The sequence below is a fragment of the Pleurodeles waltl genome, chromosome 1_2 (genome assembly GCF_031143425.1).
Source record: "Pleurodeles waltl isolate 20211129_DDA chromosome 1_2, aPleWal1.hap1.20221129, whole genome shotgun sequence".
NCBI lineage: Eukaryota > Metazoa > Chordata > Amphibia > Caudata > Salamandridae > Pleurodeles > Pleurodeles waltl.
Window position 1 is genome coordinate 1,352,657,139 of NC_090437.1, and position 18,135 is coordinate 1,352,675,273.

Consider the following 18,135-nt stretch of genomic DNA (forward strand, 5'->3'; position numbering starts at 1 on the left):
ACATTGACGTTCTTTCACTCAGGCTGCAGTGGCAGGCCTGTGTAAGAATTGTCAGAGCTCCCTATGGGTGGCAAAAGAAATGCTGCAGCCCATATGGATCTCCTGGAACCCCAATACCATGGGTACCTCAGTACCATATACTAGGGAATTATAAGGGTGTTCCAGTATGCCAATGTGAATTGGTAAAATTGGTCACTAGCCTGTTAGTGACAATTTGTAAAGCAGAGAGAGCATAACCACTGAGGTTCTGGTTAGCAGAGCCTCAGTGAGACAGTTAGGCATCACACAGGGAACACATACATATAGGCCACAAACTTATGAGCACTGGGGTCCTGGCTAGCAGGGTCCCAGTGACACATAACAAACATACTGAAAACATAGGATTTTCACTATGAGCACTGGGCCCTGGCTAGCAGGATCCCATTGAGACAGTGAAAACACCCTGAGATATACTCACAAACAGGCCAAAAGTGGGGGTAACAAGGCTAGAATGAGGCTACTTTCTCACAGGATTTACTAACACAAGATATTTGATACCAAACATCCCTATCTTCAGTGGAGCTATCATGTAGCTGGGGAACCCATAATGACCAGTGTCCAGCACATGTACTTAAAATGGCTTCCCTGGCAACCTGGTATGTCTGAGAATTGACAAAGACAAAACAGGCATATCTGTTCATGTATTTATGTTCTAACTTGCAGTATAATGCACCCTGCCTTCAGGCTATAAGGTCCGCCAGAGGCGTGACTTACATATAGTGCATGCAGTGTTAGGGGACATGGCACACAGGCTGTGTGCCATGGTGTGTTTTCATTATAGCTGTGCACCAACACACGCAGTCTGTGATTGCAGCACTGTGTGCAGTTGGAGAAAGGGTCCCTGTGGGTGGCACAGTCTCTGCTGCAGCCCTCAGGGGCCTTCTGTAGTACCCCATGTCCTACATACCAAGGATAACATTTACTAGGGACTTACAGTGGTGTCTAAAGTTTGCCAATGTGGACAAATGACTGTGTATTTTTCAGGAAAGAGATCTGGCATCTTGGTTAGAAGGGTCTCAGTGCACCTTCAGTCAAAATCTACACCAGTATCTAGGCAAAAAGTGGGGGGTTACCATGACAAAGGGGACACTTTTCTACACCGGCTATCACTTACTGTGTACTTTAATGGAAATTACACTATTGAGGCGTATAGGCTTGCGCTTACATGCATGCACCTCAACTACAATGCACCCTTCATCCTAGGCTGTAGAGGCCTATCTTAGGGGTGTCTCACATATATGTAAGGCAGAGCATTGCACTGTGCCATTCACGGTGAGGGCACAGTCGAACTCGAGCAGTTCCCACTGCCCCTGCAGTCTGCAATGGCAGGTCTGCTATCAGTAATTTTTTGGATCATTCAGGGTGGCAAAAACTAGTGCTGCAGCCCTGGGGACCCCTTTACCACCTATACCCAGGATACTCTGGGTACCAATTACTAGGGACTTAAATGGAGGTTATGCCTTTACCAATTAGAGAATTACCAAGTTGACAAATCAGTTTTAGGAGATAGCATGAGCACTGGGGCCTAGTTAACAGGCTCCATTGCACCAAGAGAGTCCTACCCATCAGCACTGGGGGTAAGAAGGGGTGTGAACATACACAAAAGGGCACTTTCCTACACTCAGCGGTTTTACTCTTTCCGGCTGGAGTGAGCTTGACTACTCGCCACTGGGCTTTCTCACATATCGGATGGTGCAGGATAAGGTCCTCAACCTTTGGTCTGAAACAGAAGATGCTGAGTGCTCTCCCTGTGGTGATGAATTGGGTCATGCGGTAGTCTTCCAAAAAAGTGTATATTGCTCTTTCTATGCACTGCTGCAGCGCCTGGGCTATGCAAATGGTCTTCGTGATGATCCTGATAAATCTTTCGGCCTTGCTGTTGGCTTAAGGCAAACGGGGGATGATCCAGCGATGCTTGGTTCCTCTGACTGAAAGATAGTTGGCGAGGTGTTTGTCATCGAAAGGTGGTCCGTTATCTGTGTGGAGCTCCTTTATAAGGCAGTGAGTGGCTACAGTTTTCTCTAGCTTAATAAGTGTGTCCTATGCGGAGGTGATCTTCACAATCTCGACCTCGGGGTATTTCGAAAAATTAGTGATTACCATCAACATGTGCCTGCTACCTTGAAGACTGCCAACATCCATGCTAGTTTGGTGCTATGAAATTTCAAAGACTTGTTCTGTGATGACAGGTGGAGGGGGTCGTCTTGGGTGCGGGGTCCCCTCTTGAGGTGGCTTAGCAGAGATCACAATGCTGGACAGTTTGTTCAACTTTTTCATCCAGACAGGAAATCCTAATTTGCTTCTCAGTCTGCTTTTCATTTTGACAACCCCTTGGTGTGATCCATGCACTAGAACTACCATTAGCTGAGTCAAAGTAGCTGGCACAATGAGCCAGGGCACCTTTAGTAGACATCGGTCTTCCATGATGTTCAGCTCTTCCCTCACGTTGTGCAGGGACCCTACTGTATTTGTGCTTCTGCTATCATTTGGAGCAGGGCTGCAGTAATGGTGCCCAACTTCCCTTACCGGGTTGCCACTATGACCTGTTGGAGACAGTCACCTGCTCTAGTGGCTTATATGATGCTGGTCAGGGATACGGGAATGCAATGTGACTGTTCCATGATTACCTCACATATTCTTCTGTGTCTGCCACCTCTTGCTTCTCCTGAGCCATGAGGGGTCTCGAGTGGCTGTCAACAGGTAGTCCACAGGGATATGGACTCTAGGTTGATACGGTTTTGACGCCGACACCTTAAACAGTAGGTTCAAGCATTTATGATTGATACTGACTGTGAATAGATGACCATACAGGTAAATGTGGAAATGTCAACAGCCCCCATGAATTGCTATGGCTTCTTGTTTGATGTGTGAGTATCGCTGCTCAGTGGGGGTCAGAGCACAGTTGGCATATGTGATGGGGGCCCACTCCACACACTTGTCTCTGGCACAGTACGCCTCCTAGACCCGTGGGGCTGGAGTCCCCTGCTAGTTCAGCGCCTTTGCTGGAGTCAAAGTAGACAAGTGTGGTGTCTTCGGTCAGAGCCTGCTTTGTGTCATGGAACAACTTCTGTTTGGGACCCCAGTGCCATGGGGTTGACACCTTGGTGAAAATGGTCACGTAGTGGTCCAGTGAGCTCAGTGATGTTTTGCATGAAACGGCTGCAATAGTAGACCATTCCTAAAAAGCCTCTGACCCCGGTGACTGTGGATGGCACTGGTGCAGACTGAATGTCAGGGACTTTGGCCAAGTCAGGGGTGAGTCCCTTTGCAGAGAAACAGTAGCCAAAGAAGCAGATCTCTTCTTTCAGAAAATCTCACTTCTCCTTGTGCAAGGTAATTCCGCAGTGGTATAGTCAGTGGTACACTGAGCATGGCCTGTGAAGATTTTCCTCAAGAGTTGGTGTGTAGGCCAGAAGGTCATCTCTGACATTTAAAACTCCAGTGAGGTTAGCCAGCACTCCTCTGATGATATCTTGAAACACCCCAGTGGCGGTGGAGAGGCAGAATTTGAGGCACTTCTATCACCTCAACCCAAAGTGAGTGGAGAAAGTTGTCATGTGCCAGGATTCGGATGCTAGGAGAATCTGATGATAGCCAGATCGCAGGTCCATTTTTTAGAACCACCGGGAGCCGGAGACTTCCCTTACAATGTTGTGCACTGTCGCACTCTCTCTGTCCACACAGATTTGCTCTTCTGCTGACTGCTTTGGCTTGCTGGCTACCACGATTGTGGTAACTAAGGGTGTTTGTCCTTCCACTCTGCCAATGTTGTCTGCCACTTCTAACTACTGTAGCCCCACCTCAACTTTGTATCAGCGGTGGAAAGCCGCTACTAGTTGTACTGACTGGTCAATGTGCAGGTGGACTACGTAGTCTTTTAGGCATCCAATGCCTTGAAAGGTTTATTCAAATTTGTCCAGAACTGAGTGTAAAGTGCTGACATGGACCCCAAAAGTAAATTGGACCAGCTGCAGGAACTCAGCGGTGTGGCAGCTTATGAGCATGTCAGTCCATCCTATATCTTCACTTTGGTGGCTTGTCCTTGGTAGCCTATCATGGTGGTGAACACGCCAGCAAGTGAAAGGTATGCGGCGATGCCAAAGGCATACACTCAAGTGATGATGGAGAGATTTCCAGGTGGAAAGTTCAATCCTCAGTGTAGTGATAGAGGCAGGATGTTAATTGACACCCCTATATCTATGAGGGTCACCTGTGGTTGTCCATCTGTGGCAACCTGGCATGAGAAGCCTAATCGTCTGTGATCCCTGACTCTGTGTCCACCCGGCTGACCACTTTTTTTCAGCCCTTTCACTGAGGGTGCTCAGCAACAGACTTTGGCATAGTGGTTAATTCTTCCACACTTAGAGCATTTTCTTCCTTTTGCGGGGCAGTCTCTAGAGTGAGGGGTGGGTCCTCTGCACCATCTACAATGTCTGGTCCCAGTGGCAGCTTGGGATGGTATTTTTTTCTGCAAGGCAATGTGGCATCTCCTACCTGCTTGACTAGTTCAGATTTGATGGCACGCTGGAGTGTGGTATGGAGGCTGCCCATTATATTGACAGTTCCTTCCACCAGCCTAACATTAGGATTCCCGCCATCATCATGCAGGTCACTTAAAGGATGTGCTCATGTAGCATGATGATGATCAGCCCCAGATAAACTGAGTTCAGATTTCATCTTTCTCATTCGAACAGGTGCGCATGTTTGCCAGCTCCCAGAGCCTGGCACAGAATTCATCTACAGGTTCATCTGGCATTTGGCGGGCTTGGTGAAGCAGGAACCCCTATAATCTGGGTTGTCCAGTGAATTTGAAGTGAGCAGTCAGAATGGCTTTAAGCGTAGCATAGGTGTAAGGCAGGTCAGATAGGTAAGAAAAGGAGCTGCCCCATTTCTAACGCACCTGACTCGAGGCACCACTGCCCGGGTGGCAGATACTGACTGGAGAGCCGTATTGTAACAGTAGAATTGAAATCTGTCACTAAGATACCGAGGATCTGAAAAGAAAAGACCCTGATAGACCAAAGGTAAAGACTTAAAATGAACCCTTTTCTTCAATCAGAGCCAGTAAAAATACCTTAGATGAGTGGATATAGATGCACACTGAGATAATCTAAGAATCAGACAAGGTTCAGCATTCTGAACCATTCGCAGCCTCCTTGTTAGACCCTCTGACAAACCAAGAAAGAGCGCATTAGCTTAGTGTAGTTACAATGAAATCATTGCATGTACCACCATCTTCCTAGAGTGCAGTGGTAAAAGATAGAGAAATTCTTGAGAGCCCAGAGACGCTCAAAGCAGGAACCAACAACAGTCGACACCTGGGCTTGAAAAGACAGTTAGTTGTCAAACTTAAAATCCAGGTTCTTGCGCACCTTGACAGGGGGGAGGAGGCGGTAGCTTTTCTGGTCAACTCAACTCCTACCACATGGATCTGAAGAAATCAAACAGCATAACTTTGGTCTTGTCTGAACTGCACTTTCCCTGGCTTAAATGCATTAAGCAGAAGACAGCATGTAGGCTTTGAAAGATTGCTCAGTGTCTCCACTAATAGAAGCAGTTGACCATCATATGCCTATGAAAAGATGTTGAATCCTAAACACTCAACTAGTGATGACCCCTGAGGCACCCCAAGATTACAAGATTTTACAGTTCATGAATAAGGAATCAACCAGACCGCGGTTTGTTGGTTCCAAAGGGGTGCCTCTGACTCTGGGCTCTAACCTAGATTCTTTGCCTTCCTTGAAGACTTCCAAGGTTGACAAATTTCTAAAAAAAAATACTCAACAACTGTGTGTGTGCTGAGGTCATTAAAAGCCCAGGAATGAACACATGTAGCAGTTTGTGCAAAACTATTTATTATTTTTATTTAACATTGCAATTCGCCTCTCTTTGCATTAAAAATATTTAGGAGTAGTGTTGACAGCTCTAAAATACTTACGACATGTTGTCATTATGTATGTACTGCTTTTTTGTTTAAATTACAAAAGGTGAAATGCTGGGCTGTAGTGATTTTCATGATTTATTTTATCTTAGGTCACTACTAGCCAAACCATTGGTCACGGTATCAGTCTTCTTAAGATAGGTTGGATGGTGAATACACCAGTGGTGGACATTCAATCTAAGACTGGATCTCACATTTCTACTATAAGTAAGGTATGTTAGGGGTGAATGTTTTTGTTACAGACATCCTTATTTGCTCCCTCCCTCTAGCATCAATGTAAAGGCTCCTCATTGTCTGCTGCACAGGCTATGGGGGTGGAGTTGTTCACTTGGCCTCAGTGTCACTGATTCTCTTCCTTCCTGGCTGGTTCCATCTGTTCTTTTCAATGTTATCTCCCTCCACGTCATTGGTTCATGGTGTCTTGTCACAAGCCAGCGAGTGAGGCGACAACTCCTGGAACAATTCATCAGCTCCAATTCATCCAAATGGTTCGGATCTTACTAGATCAGTTGTGTATCCAGCTCAAGATGCATCAACACATCACCCTACAGCACCAATACACATTACACACAACTCCTGCCACCATCATGTGCACAATACAGCTCAAGGTCATATAGTGAGTGCTTACTCCGTCAGAGGGACATACTGTCAAATGAATCCCTATCATTAATCAACTCATGTATTGTGAACATGTTAGATTAAACCTACCACATCCACAAACACTGAGAATGTTATCAGCGCTACATAAGTAAAAATACATAAGTAAAAAGGTAGTTCAAAACGTAACAACCAGTTGGAGTAGAGGAATGGGGACTTGCACACCAAATGGAACAAAACAAACTGCAATGTCCTTCAACACAACACATGAGTCTACACACATGATCTTCATATCTTTAAATCTACTGTGAAAAAGATGGGCTGATTGAAGATGCCCTATAACTTTTTGTGCTAATTTTACACTTTTTGCTGGTGCTTTCCTGACTCTGATGGTTTTTACATATAAGTCACCCTTAAGGTGTGCCCTAAGAGTCTCTGGGGTTAGGTGCCATGTAAATATAAACGGAGACCTTATAAACATTGTTTTATAAGCCCAAGTGAGGTATAATATCCAAGTTAACTTTTCCGTCACTGTAGTGAATGGCCTCCATAGGCTAAAATGGGGAGACTTTATTTGAATTAATAAAGTCTCCATAAGAGCCAAATACCTTGAGTCTGGTATCAAATTAATTGTTATACTAAATCCCACAACTTGCCATTGTTGGATTTAATATAACTAGTTCAGGTAAAGAGTTTTAAAACTCTACCTGAAAGTTGCCAACTTCAGCTCTGTAGTGCCCTTCACTGAATGGCCAGGCTGCCTTGATGAGGTGTGAAGTGCCCTGGGCTGAACACAAAGGATGTTCTCTGGGGGAGGAGGTCTTCCTCAGCAGACGGTGAAAAAGGATAGAGGGAGAGCAGCCAGACAGGTCTTGAAAAGGAGGAAAGGACATTGTGAGTAGCTCAGGACCTCCTCTGTTTCCTGCAAAGCCAGACAGCCAGGTGCCGTCTTGATTAGATTAAGAGAGGGCAGGACAGGAGTGTGTTTAGGATGTTTAGACACACCAGTGGTCAGACCTAACCTCCAAAAGTCAGCTTCAGCCATTATGAATTTTAGAGAATGTTGCTCTGTGGGATTGATTTTTGCCACACTTCCCAGGAAGTTGTCATCCAAGAGGGAGGTAGCCGGCCTGTGATTGGACAGTTGTCCCCCTATGATTTCCACCCCAGGAGCAAGAATAAAACTGGCAGAGCTGCACCCCCACCTGAGATCCTTACAAGCAACAACATAAGAAGAAGAAGGACTGCACAAAGGAAACGGGAGTGACCTTTCCCCTGTCCATCACCACCCCATGGGGTGGTGGCTACAGCTCCACCAGGTGGCCCTTGAGTTTGGCATCTTGAAATCAAAATGGGCAGGGGTCCTTGGGAGCATCTGACTGGTCAGATTAGGCAGATGACGTCAGTGACCCCCCTCTGATAGGTGGTCACCTTGCAGAGAGACCAAGTCCCTTTTTGGGCTATTTAGGAACTCCCCTTGTGGGAGGGTCCCCCGATTCGGCGTGCAAGACTCCACCAGGACTCCTCTGCAATGACTTCTTCCTCTTGCAACACCTGAGACAACCTCGGGTTCTGTGGCTCCTGTGAGTAACTTGCAACATTTCCATGGCTGTTCATCCTCTGGGGTCAGCAAGACTTCAGCTGCACCAAAGAAGTAAGAAGAAATCTCTTCACTTGGAGTGAAGGAGTCACTCCCCAGCATCAGCAGGCACCATAAGGCAACCACCTGCTTTCCTCTGGATCTGCAAAGATTCTCCAGCACAGATGGTGGTTGTGAGGGGTCCAATGGGTCCTCTCTATCTCGTGTCCAACTTGGGAGATGGTGTATCCTTCCCTCTTCCTCCAAGTGCACTGTTGCAGCAGCCAAGGCTTGTTGACTCCTGCTCTGAGGGATCTTTAGGCATCAAGAAGCCCCGGCCCCCAGCACTTTACCTCTGCGAAGACAGTCACCTCTCTGCTGCTCCAGCGACTGCCCTTCAGGTTTGCTGCCTGGGCCTCACTTCAACTTACTGTGCCTGCTGCCAGTGGGTTGCTCCTGGGGGTTCCATCTTCTTCTTCTGGCTCTCCTGTCTTCTGAGGGTCAATCCGGACTCCCCTCCAAGTGTCAAGTCCCCTGGACCCTGCTGATTCTCTTCAGCCCGGCAAATATTCTTCAGTTCCAATTTGCATTTGCTTTTCCTTGTTGTTGGTCCTCCTGTCCAGTGACCTGTCTGCAATCTGACGACCTTTGAGGGACAGCTCCCAGGTGACTTTAGGGATTCCTCTGAAACTCCTGTACTCCACAGCTGGACTGCATCAACCACCGTTGACCCGGATCTTCATCCACAGAACGGTGGGCATTTGCTCCTACCCCACCAGGACACTCCTGCGGGGACTGGCCTCTTTCCTCTTATTTTAAAGGTCCTCTTCATCCAGAATCCATGGTTGAGTTCCACTGGCCTTGTTATGTTCTTGCATTGTTCCAATTCCAAGTCCCTATGTTAGCCTATGGGACGACGAGGTAACTTACCTCTGCTCTCCTGATCACTTGGGGTCCTCTAGATACACACCTCATGGGGTTTCATACTCTTCCAGCCCTTGGCTAACTACTCTATATCCTCTGGTGGGGGACCCATTCTCGCATTCCACTAGTTTATTATACATTTTGGCTCCCCGAAAGGGCCCTTGCTATTTCTAATGTTTTTATACTAATCCTTAGTACTTACCTGTGTATATTTTGTGTGTACTTACCTCCAAAAAGGGAGGATTGCCTATAGTGATCTAGTTCAGTGCTCCTGTAATAAAGTACCTTTATTTTCATAACACTGTGTGGTTCCTTTCATGTGTTAAAAGTAACTTTGTGACTACTGAGGCATTTCAAGTGCTTTACACTCCTAAATAAGTCTAGAGAGCCTGGCTTCCTAGACAGTGGGTGCAGTGCAGACACCATAAGTCTGTGTGACGGCGTGTTGAGCAGTGGTTGTGCACTTCTACGAATGTTAGGAAAGTGAGACCAGAGACATAAGAGGCAGCCAGAGATGGCAGCTGTTCAAAGAGCCCTGTTTACTTCATTGTACTTTCCGCTGCTCAATCCTTCCCTTAGACCCTAAAAAGCAAACAGGGGCTCTAGAGCAGAGGGTGGTGGAATAAGGGATCACATCTGCTGTGCTACCTCAGATCACATGGTGTTTCATAACACACTCACCAGTTGTATGTAAGAATACTGTATAGCGAATTATCATCTGACATATGTATTGTGTCCTAAATGTCATTCACCAAAACATTGTTCTTGTCGTAGTTTGACTCTTGCTCTAGGCAAGACTGCTGGTTTAAGAATGACAGCACTTTTGTTTGTAGGCAACTATGCCTAACCTACAACAAGTCGCTACTGTCGTACCAACCCTCCCAGCTCACAAGCAGTACCTGTAGGAGGCAGGCCTGGCTTGTAGTGGGTACCAGAGGTACTTACACCTTGTGCCAGGTCCAGTTATCCCTTATTAGTGTAGAAGAGGTGTTTCTAGCAGCTTAGGCTGATAGAAGGTAGCTATGGCAAAGCAGCTTTGGCTGAACTAGGAGACATGTAAATCTCCTACTATACCACTGGTGTCATTTGCACAATATCATAAGAAAACACAATACACAGAAGTAATAAAAATAAAGGTACTTTATTTTTATGACAATATGCCAAAAGTATCTCAGTGAGTACCCTCAGTATGAGGATAAGTTATATACACAAGATATATGTACACAACCCAAACTTAGGTAAGTAATAGCAAGAAAAGTAATGCAAGCAGTGTAAAATTACAGTAGATTGCAATAGGAGCACAGTATAGGGGCAACACAAACCATATACTTCAAAAGTGGAATGCGAACCACAAATGGACCCCAAACCTATGTGAGCTTGTAGAGGGTCGCTGGGACTGTAAGAAAACAGTGAGGGTTAGAAAAATAGCCCACCTCAAGACCCTGAAAGGTAGGTGTAAGGTGCACCTACTACCCCCAGAGAGCACAGAAGTCGTGACAGGGGGATTCTGCAGGAAGAACAAACACCAGCAATGCAACAACAGGGGATTTCCGGACCTGAGTACCTGTAAGACAAGGGGACCAAGTCCAATAGTCGCGACAGTGTCGAGAGTGGGCAGGAGCCCAGGAAATGCCAGCTGAGGGTGCAAGGAAGCTGCCACCTGTTGGAAGAAGCTTGCAGTTCTGCAAGAAAAAAGAGGACTAGGAACTTCTCCTTTGGAGGATGGATGTCCCACGTCGCGATGAAGCTTGCAGAGGTGTTCCAACGCAGAAAGACCGCAAACAAGCCTTGCTAGCTGCAAGGATTGCGGTAAAGGTTTTTGGGTGCTGCTGTGGCCCAGGAGGGACCAGGATGACGCCACTTGGAGGAGGAGACAGAGGGGGCACCCAGCAACTCAGGGAGCCCTCGCAGAAGCAGGCAGCACCCGCAGAAGTACCTGAAAAGGCACTTGGAAGAAAAGTGAACCGGAGTCCACCCAAAGTCTCAAAAGGGAGTCCCACAACGCCGGAGGACAACTCAGAAGGTTGTGCACTGCAGGAAGGAGCGTCGGGGACCCAGGCTTGGCTGTGCACGAAGGAAATCCTGAAAGAGTGCACAGGAGCCGGAGAAGCTGCAAATCACGCGGTACCCAGCAATGCAGTCTAGTGTGGGGAGGCAAGGACTTACCTCCACCAAACTTGGACTGAAGAGTCACTGGACTGTGGGAGTCACTTGGACAGAGTTGCTGAGTTCCAGGGACAACGCTCGTCGTGGTGAGAGGGGACCCAGAGGACCAGTGATGCAGACTTTTGGTGCCTGCAGTTGCAGGGGGAAGATTCCGTCGACCCACGGGAGATTTCTTCAGAGCTCCTGGTGCAGAGAGGAGGCAGGCTACCCCCAGAGCATACACCACCTGAAAACAGTTGAGAAAGCCGGCAGGATGAAGCGATACAAGGTTGCTAGTAGTCGTCTTGCTACTTTTTTGCTGTTTTGCAGGCGTCCTGAGCAGTCAGCGGTCGATCCTTTGGCAGAAGGTGAAGAGGGAGATGCAGAGGAACTCTGGTGAGCTCTTGCATTCGTTATCTGGTGAGATTCCCAAAGCAGAGATCATAAATAGCCAGAAAAGGAGGTTTGGCTACCTAGGAAGGAGGATTGGCTACCAAGAGAGGTAAGAGCCTATCAGAAGGAGCCTCTGACATCACCTGCTGGCACTGGCCACTCAGAGCAGTCCAGTGTGTCACAAACACCTCTGTTTCCAAGATGACAGAGGTCTGGGACACACTGGAGGAGCTCTGGGCACCTCCTCTGGGAGGTGCAGGTCAGGGGAGTGGTCACTCTCCTTTCCTTTGTCCAGTTTCGCGCCAGAGCAGGGCTGGGGGATCCCTGAACCGGTGTAGACTGGCTTATGCAGAGATGGGCACCATCTGTGCCCATCAAAAGCATTTCCAGAGGCTGGGGAGGTTACTCCTCCCCAGCCTTCACACCTATTTCAAAGGGAGAGGGTGTTACACCCTCTCTCAAAGGAAGTCCTTTGTTCTGCCTTCCTGGGCCAGGGCTGCCTGGACCCCAGGAGGGCAGAAACCTGTCTGAGGGGTTGGCAGCAGCTGCAGTGGAGACCCCGGAAAGGCAGTTTGGCAGTACCCGGGTTCTGTGCTAGAGACCCGGGGGATCATGGAATTGTCCCCCCAATGCCAGAATGGCATTGGGGGGACAATTCCATGATCTTAGACATGTTACATGGCCATGTTCGGAGTTACCATTTTGACGCTGTACATAGGTAGTGACCTATGTACAGTGCACGCGTGTAATGGTGTCCCCGCACTCACAAAGTCCGGGGAACTTACCTTGAACGATGTGGGGGCACCTTGGCTAGTGCCAGGGTGCCCACACACTAAGTAACTTTGCACCCAACCTTCACCAGGTGAAGGTTAGACATGTAGGTGACTTATAAGTTACTGCCATGTCCATGGAAAGTCCACCCCAACCCTTGTTACCTTGGAATGAGGTTTCTAGATCAAACTCAGTGAAGACACGAAGGCTGTATCTGCATGAACGCGATGTGTAGCGTAGATAGTGTTGATGGCATCGGTAGGAATCCCTCTGATGCCCTTGTCTGTGTGAGATGTATTTATACAGATCTGGTAGGACCCCTGACGTAGGTGTGTTCCCAAACAATAGATAAGAAGGAATGCTTGGGGCGGCAATTCAATAAACAATTACCTGAAAAGCTGTGAGAAAGTAGCCTCTTTCTAGCCTTGTTACCCCACTTTTGGCCTGTTTGTGAGTGTATGTCAGGGTGTTTTCACTGTCTCACTGGGATCCTGCTAGCCAGGGCCCAGTGCTCATAGTGAAGACCCTATGTTTTCAGTATGTTTGTTATGTGTCACTGGGACCCTGCTAGTCAGGACCCCAGTGCTCATAAGGTTGTGACCTATATGTATGTGTTCCCTGTGTGATGCCTAACTGTCTCACTGAGGCTCTGCTAACCAGAACCTCAGCGGTTATGCTCTCTCTGTACAAATTGTCACTAACAGGCTAGTGACCAATTTCACCAATTTACATTGGCATACTGGAACACCCTTATAAATCCCTAGTATTTGGTACTGAGGTACCCAGGGTATTGGGGTTCCAGGAGACCCCTATGGGCTGCAGCATTTCTTATGCCACCCATAGGGAGATCTGACAATTTTTACACAGGCCTGCCAGTGCAGCCTGAGTGAAATAACGTCCACGTTATTTCACAGCCATTTACCACTGCACTTAAGTAACTTATAAGTCACCTATATGTCTAACCTTTACCTGGTAAAGGTTGGGTGCTAAGTAACTTAGTGTGTGGGCACCCTGGCACTAGCCAAGGTGCTCCCACATTGTTCAGGGCAAATTCCCCGGACTTTGTGAGTGCGGGGACACCATTACACGCGTGCACTATACATTTATCACGACATATGTATAGCGTCACAATGGTAACTCCGAGCATGGCCATGTAACATGTCTAAGATCATGTAATCGTCACCCCAATGCCATTCTGGCATTGGGGAGACAATTCCATGATCCCCCGTGTCTCGAGCTCAGACCCGGGTCCTGCCAAACTGCCTTTCCTGGGGTTTCACTGCAGCTGCTGCTGCTGCCAACCCCTCAGACAGGTTTCTGCCCTCCTGGGGTCCAGCCAAGCCTGGCCCAGGAAGGCAGAACAAAGGACTTCCTCAGAGAGAGGGTGTTACACCCTCTCCCTTTGGAAAAAGGTGTCAGGGCTGGGGAGGAGTAGCCTCCCCCAGCCTCTGGAAATGCTTTGATGGGCACAGATGGTGCCCATCTCTGCATAAGCCAGTCTGCACCGGTTCAGGGATCCCTCAGCCCTGCTCTGGCGCGAAACTGGACAAAGGAAAGGGGAGTGACCACTCCCCTGACCTGCACCTCCCCTGGGAGGTGTCCAGAGCTCCTCCAGTGTGCTCCAGACCTCTGCCATCTTGGAAACAGAGGTGCTGTTGGCACACTGGACTGCTCTGAGTGGTCAGTGCCAGCAGGTGACGTCAGAGACTCCTTATGATAGGCTCTTCCAGGTGTTGCTAGCCTATCCCCTCTCCTAGGTAGCCAAACCTCCTTTTCTGGCTATTTAGGGTCTCTGCTTTGGAGAATTCTTTAGATAACGAATGCAAGAGCTCATCAGAGTTCCTCTGCATCTCTCTCTTCACCTTCTGCCAAGGAATCGACTGCTGACCGCGCTGGAAGCCTGCAAAGCTGCAACAAAGTAGCAAAGACGACTACTGCGACCTTGTAATGCTGATCCTGCCGCCTTCTCGACTGTTTTCCTGGTGGTGCATGCTGTGGGGGTAGTCTGCCTCCTCTCTGCACTAGAAGCTCCGAAGAAATCTCCCGTAGGTCGACGGAATCTTCCCCCTGCAACCGCAGGCACCAAAGAACTGCATCACCGGTCCTCTGGGTCTCCTCTCAGCACAACGAGCGAGGTCCCTTGAACTCAGCAACTCTGTCCAAGTGACTCCCACAGTCCAGTGACTCTTCAGTCCAAGTTTGGTGGAGGTAAGTCCTTGCCTCCCCACGCTAGACTGCATAGCTGGGAACCGCGTATTTTGCAGCTACTCCGGCTCCTGTGCACTCTTCCAGGATTTCCTCTGTGCACAGCCAAGCTTGGGTCCCCGGCACTCTAACCTGCAGTGCAGGACCTCCTGAGTTGCCCTCCGGCGTCGTGGGACCCTCCTTTGTCTTTTCGGGTGAGCTCTGGTTCACTCCACTTTGTAGTGCCTGTTCTGGCACTTCTGCAGGTGCTGCTTGCTTCTGATTTGGCTCTTTGTCTTGCTGGACGCCCCCTCTGTCTCCTCACGTAATTGGCGACATCCTGGTCCCTCCTGGGCCACAGCAGCATCCAAAAACCATAATTGCAACCCTTGCAGCTAGCAAGGCTTTTTTGCAGTCTTTCTGCATGGAAACATCTCTGCACGACTCTTCACGACGTGGGACATCCATCCTCCAAAGAAGAAGTTTCTAGCCCTTGTCGTTCTTGCAGAATCCACAGCTTCTACCATCCGGTGGCAGCTTCTTTGCACCCACAGCTGGCATTTCCTGGGCATCTGCCCACTCCCGAATTGACCGTGACTCTTGGACTTGGTCCCCTTGTTCCACAGGTACTCTTGTCTGGAAATCCATCGTTGTTGCATTGCTGGTGTTGGTCTTTCCTGCAGAATTCCCTTATCACAACCTCTGTGCTCTTTGGGGAACTTAGGTGCACTTTGCACCCACTTTTCAGGGTCTTGGGTTGGGCTATTTTTCTCACCCTCACTGTTTTCTTACAGTCCCAGCGACCCTCTACAAGGTCACATAGGTTTGGGGTACATTTGTGGTTCGCATTCCACTTCTAGAGTATATGGTTTGTGTTGCCCCTATCCCTATGCGCCCCCATTGCATTCTATTGTGACTATACATTGTTTGCACTGTTTTCTAATACTATACTGCATATTTTGGTATTGTGTACATACATCTTGTGTATATTTGCTATCCTCATACTGAGGGTACTCACTGAGATACTTTGGCATATTTTCATAAAAATAAAGTACCTTTATTTTTAGTATATCTGTGTATTGTGTTTTCTCATGATATTGTGCAAGTGACACTAGTGGTACTGTAGGAGCTTCACTCGTCTCCTAGTTCAGCCTAAGCTGCTCTGCTAAGCTACCTTTTCTATCAACCTAAGCTTCTAGACACCCTATACACTAATAAGGGATACCTGGGCCTGGTGCAATGTGTAAGTACCCCTTGGTACTCACTACAAGCCAGCCCAGCCTCCTACAAAAGCACATTCTGGTGACTGTCGCACATAAATGGGAAATTACCTATTGTGAATACCTACGTAAATTAATTAGTCTCTGACACTGATAATGACGCCTTAACAAAGTGGCACTGATGACTTGTACTATACACATATTTCTAACTATAGACATCGCAGCCATGTTGGAAGAAATAATTAAATAAATGTGTTAAAATAAAGCAGTCGAGTAAGGTCACTAGGTGACGGGGCACAGGCCTGCAAGCCTAAAGGCTAAGCTAAACTCCTGAGTCCCGATAAAACCAGATCGGATCCACTACATCCTACAGGGTGTAGATTTCCTGTTGTTAACTCGGGAGGGGTGACATTTTAGTAAACAATATTTCGGACACAATATTGAAGTCAAACAGTGTGCTGGGACCATGAATGTGACCTTTTCCCCATCCTTCATTTTCTACCTGGTATCCCAAAAGAGAGCTGGAGGTGACCAAGAGACCTCTTTCACTTGTATGTATGAATGCCTAAATGAAAATGGCATTTCTATAGTGTGAACCTAGCATAAGTCTGAGGAGTGTTGTACATGATCAAAGACAAGCATAAGGGCACACAGATGTAGGAGACAAACCTTGGTTGTAGCTAGTTTATTCTTTGTTATACTGTGTTCTTGAGAGAGGTGAGTCTTCAACACATTCCTAAACTGGAGCAGCATTGAGATTGGCCCTGGTGGATAAGAGGAAGGAGTTTTAAATTGTGGGGGCATAGATGGAAAGGACCAGCTGCCTCTTTTTTTTTTTTTACAACCCTTAGTCTGCAGTCTGTCCTGACTGTAATGTGTCAAGAATGATGGTGGGAGCTTACAAGGGAAGTCAATGGAGCTCCATCAGGGTGGGGCTGTTGTGATCTTTTTCTTCTGACCCTGGATGAAAAGTGCTGCAGCACGTAGGACACCCAACGGATGGGAGTCTGAGAGGCCATGGAGAAGGGCATTACCACCACCCAAATGGGAGAATACAGGGGCTCAAATAGCAGCTCTAAAGTCATTTTATGGAACAAATGGTTTGACTTTCTTTAGAAGAGAGAGAGTTAGTGCCAGGCTGTATTTGTTTTTTTTGGCAATGTGTTTACTTGAGGTTGATTTTGGTGTCCAGGGTGAATCAAAGTTACTCAGCATTGTGTGAAAGTTAGAGTTCTAAGTTGTCAAGGTTCATGTCACTGAGCCAGGTTTGTACTGTGTGTCATTTGTTTTTCATTGAACTTTGCTGACTCTGAAGCATTAAATCCACCATCTGCAGGACTGGTGTCTTCTCAGTTCTCAGGTGATGCCTGTGATATTGTGCTGGTGCCAGTGCAGACTCTGACATGAAGCCTCTTCTACCCACAGGCACTTGAGGCTGGTACCTGCAGCTCTGGCCATCCTCCTGGTGCCGCCTGCTTCATGCCTTTCACCAGCTCCTTGTCACCTGGGCAGAAACAACATCTTGACCAATTACTTTAAGGACGGAGACCTGATCCTGGGAGGAGCTCTGCAAGTGTACTCGTCAGCCCAATATTACTATGATTTGAAATCCCGGCTGCTGTACATTCAGTGCTCCAGGTAAGAAATTGGTCGTCATGGTGCTCACAGTATCTTGACAGCTTCTTGCTGGTTTCCATTTGAGGTCTTCTTCTTCATTCACAGAAATGTAACTGGAAGCATCTCAGTTGTTGTAGAAGCAAAGAGCTTGTCTTCAGCTTTCACTGAGATCCCCTGGCACTGACTTCTCACATTGGCTCATTCAGGGATCACTCAGGGCCCAACCAGTGCTGGGACTTGAAAGTGTATGTTCTATGCTGTGACAGTTTCAGAAAAGTTTGAAAAAATTGTTGAAAATGGCTCTGTTAGGCCATGCTGACTGCTTGGCACCCCCCAGTATGGGCTGTGTGTCGAGGGCACAGGGATGACTCGTGCTTTGATTTGGGAGAGTAAATATGAAGCATGGCATAGTCCCAGTGGGCCTCCTGGTGCTCTACCCTTATAATCAAGAATCTTCTAACCACCCCAACCATGATTTCTAGTGTTTACTTAATTCCTTACCAGTCATATGGGGCATGCTCAGAGCACGTGACTGTCCATCGGTCACACTGAAAAAACAAAGATTTCTGTGACATTATAGTTCGGAAATAGAATTTAAAAAATCTTAGAAATTCACTACAAAATAGAGGTCCGTGGCCTGCCTATGGCAGGGAGCAGGAGGACTGAGTAGAGAACTGGGCCAAAGATGTCAAACATGGACTTAATTGTGCAGGTAGATGCTTTGC